This window comes from Patella vulgata, chromosome 4, assembly GCF_932274485.2.
Source record: "Patella vulgata chromosome 4, xgPatVulg1.2, whole genome shotgun sequence".
Lineage (NCBI taxonomy): Eukaryota > Metazoa > Mollusca > Gastropoda > Patellidae > Patella > Patella vulgata.
In genome coordinates, this window is record NC_065882.2 from 38,431,509 (window position 1) to 38,434,998 (window position 3,490).

Consider the following 3,490-nt stretch of genomic DNA (forward strand, 5'->3'; position numbering starts at 1 on the left):
TTGTTTGTTGGATCTCAAGGGCCTGTTAGGGTTGGTTGTTGGATGTTTGCTCAGAAATTATCGCTTGTATGGAACATGCTAGAGCCGATTTGTAGCATATTCTAGCCAGGGGATATGTTTGACAGTAGTTGAGTGATATGCTTTTGAAATAATGGAGATCAGTAGCACTTTATAAGCATTGAACCACATGATTTTTTTCCACTAAGATAAACATTCTAAACCCACATACATGTTCCCTTTCAATTAGCCACTACAGTATTTTTACAACTGTACATGTAGCTGTGAACTACTATTTCGGATATGATTAATGGTCAAATTACAAACATACATGTAGATATAAGTTAAAAAAATAATTGTGTTTCTGGGCTGGAATGAAGGGAAAGGTTAGAAAACAGGATGAACAGTTGTGAAATTATTTATTAAAGTGAAACAATCATTGAAAATCAAAATTAAACAGTTACTCTGCACATCAAATGTCATCAAAGTTAATCTTCATTATCATCATCACTGTCACTAAATGTATTAACATCAAATTCGGTCTCTTTAACAGTTTTTTTTTCATTTTCACATTGACTACACATGCACAGGTCTGTACAAGAAAGGGGGGTTGGGATGGCCTAGAGTGCCGCGCTTCGACCTCTAGCTGGTCGGTCACCTCTGGCTTGTGGCTGTGGCTTTGATCCCAGGTGTGAGCGTATGTGGCATGGAGATAGAGGCGTCTTCTCAACCTCGTGGGTTTCCTCCGGGCACTCCGGTTTCCTCTCACTGCTAAAGACCCATATGCGCAAGCGAATTATTGAAATAAAATTGAAACCGTATGTTAGTCCCAAAATGACCTAGTTTGTGTTGAGTGGACGTTAAACCCCATTTCTCTCTCTCTCTCTCTGTACAAGACAACTTTGCTGGCCATTTATGATTCTTTCTCTTATGACATCTTCACAGAATATATTGTATGTGGTTTAATATTCGACGGAGGGCTAGTCATCTTTGCTGAAAAATATAAATAAACATATACATGTACACAATTAAAACAAAATTCTGGAGCTTGGTTTACTCTCATTAATTTCGTACAACAGAGGAAAAAGACACTTACACAGGGGTTAACATCTTATTTTCATGCAGAAACCAGCTAATGAAGACAGGAAGGCATTAGCAGTACAAGGAGAGATAGAGAGGAGAATTGCGGTTTAACGTCCACTGGACAAAAACATAGTAATTTCAGGACTCACCCATGGTTCAGTTTTATTTGAATAATACCAGTGGCAAGAAGGCGGAGAATACAAATAAAAAAAACATCACAAATATTTACCTTTCTGATAACTGTCTAAGAAATTCAGTACATGTATATTGCCTATAACATTTTTGGTGATATCTGACCTCAATGGCCACACAATCTTGCCCTCTGATATGCCTTTCAATTCAGCAGCTTTCAACAGTTGGCCTACAAACAAATTTGCAAACAAAGTATACACCATATAGCGTTGAATGTTGTTTGTGCTCAAGGGTGGGGGAGGGAATGTCACTTTGAGGCCTACATGTACATGTACCTGGCTGGTCAACTCTGGCATGCGGTTTAGTTCAGATCCTTTGTGTGAGCGGAAATGGTCTAGAGACAGATCGTCTTAGCAAGGCACCTACAAGTGGGCCAAGAAAATAAAAAACAAGTTAACTTCTCTATGTTTCATCCCTTGTGCAAGCAAATGTGCAACACTTTAACCAATGACTGTGCCAAATCAACAAATGGGGTAAAGGGCTTTACTGGCTAGCTTCATAACAATTTTACAGTGATTGCAGTAGCACTTCTGATTCCATTTACAACAAAAACAACAACACAATAATTAAAAACTGTAGGATGAATATATTTAATATTTATTAGTAATAATTATAAATTTAGTAAGTAACATAATATTAACATTAGGCCTACCTGAGCCTGTTTGGGTCTGAGTCTGTGTTAATACATCCTTCTTCCTATTTTCTCCAACAGTGACAAATCTGTCACGTTTTTTACATATAATACACACAACAGGCAGCACCGATTTACTCTTTCTTTTTGCTTCAGGAGCGTAATTTGTTTGGAGAGCTAGGTCCCAGATCGTCTACACTCCCGCTATTCCCTGGTTGGATTGTAGCCGGGGATTTTAATTTTTCTTTATCTATACGATTACGGGCAGACCCAATTCGGAATTTGTCTGTAAAAGGCCTGTAGCATGTTGGGTGAAATCCAGTATCTTTTGGCGCGTCGATAAGTTCCTTGTTTGATTATATCACCCGATGTCGCCTGTTCAGCTATCCATTTCGCTCGCCCATCAAGTTTTAGCCATTCATGGGCACATTCACGGAATTTATCCCAGCGAGATTTTGTAAATAATTGTTCTCGTTCCTTTCTAAATCCTTGGTAATGAATAATACAGCGTAAATTTGATGAAATATCAGTCGATTCACGTTCTTTCATGGGCGCAGCCATTACACATGTGTGTTGTTGTTTACAACTTTCAAGGTCGGGTCAGCAGTTCACAATACGAGCTCCTGATTGGCCCATGGTGACCAATCACCAGTTATTTCCCTACGCTTTATAACAGCGCGAGTCAAATAAATCCCGGACGAATAAATTTATATCACCCTTAATGGATTTGAAATAAAGAATTATAAAATGTATTTATAAATATACTATGCTTTATTTGAACCTTATGCCTACTACTATTCTTACCTGACTCTATCCAATTTATTTTAATCATATCTTTCATTCTATTTAAGTTATTTTTTTTTTCCCACCATTCCCCCCCCCCTCCACTGTTCCTTATCTCAGACGAAATAATCCCAGATTAGCTGTAAGACCAGATACTCTTTTTTTCTTTCTTTCTTTTCAGGTCAATGACAGCTGATTCATTGTTTAGTTTTTTATATGATATATTTAATATCAATAATATATGTATATGCATGCTTTATTTTACTTTACACGACCTCTAAAAATGCCCCAAATCGTAAAAATACGACTTTTTGGATTTCGATCTCCTTTTTTCGGCTACCCCGGACATTTTCAAAAAATGATACAATGATTTCACACAACAGGCCAGCTATTAGCCTCTCGATTGACAAAAGTTTCATCGCCCTCCATTCATTATAACCAATGTCATCGTGCCCTAAAGAATCAACAAATCAGCTTGCTTATCTCTGCTTACCCTAGGCAAAAAATGCTCATCTTTGAACTCAATCATGACATTGACCTAGTGAACGCCTACACCAAGTTTGAACATTCTAGCTTAATTAGAAGGAGAGTTCTTGTGTTCCAAAGTCCCGGCCCTTCAAATTGCTTCTATTTTTCATTTTCAATTCAAAATGGTGACCATCACGTGACCGAAATCAAAATTCTGATCCGATAGATTTTTAGGCATTCCTTCCAGGATTCCGAAAATATGACGCCCGAGTCTGTAAGTAAAATAGCAAAAAAGCCTTTTTGATTTTTCACGTTTAAAGATGGTGGCACTTCCGG

General features: G+C 37.7%; 1 long non-coding RNA gene across 1 annotated transcript; it reads right to left on the minus strand.

The window, feature by feature from the left end:
* Positions 1-395: 395 nt before the first annotated feature.
* LOC126818848 (uncharacterized) lies at positions 396-2,755 on the minus strand. Its single transcript, XR_007679362.2, has 3 exons — positions 1,925-2,755; positions 1,310-1,441; positions 396-990 (listed from the first exon to the last, which is right to left on the minus strand). It is a non-coding gene; the product is annotated as an uncharacterized LOC126818848 (long non-coding RNA).
* Between the last annotated feature and the right edge of the window lie 735 nt (positions 2,756-3,490).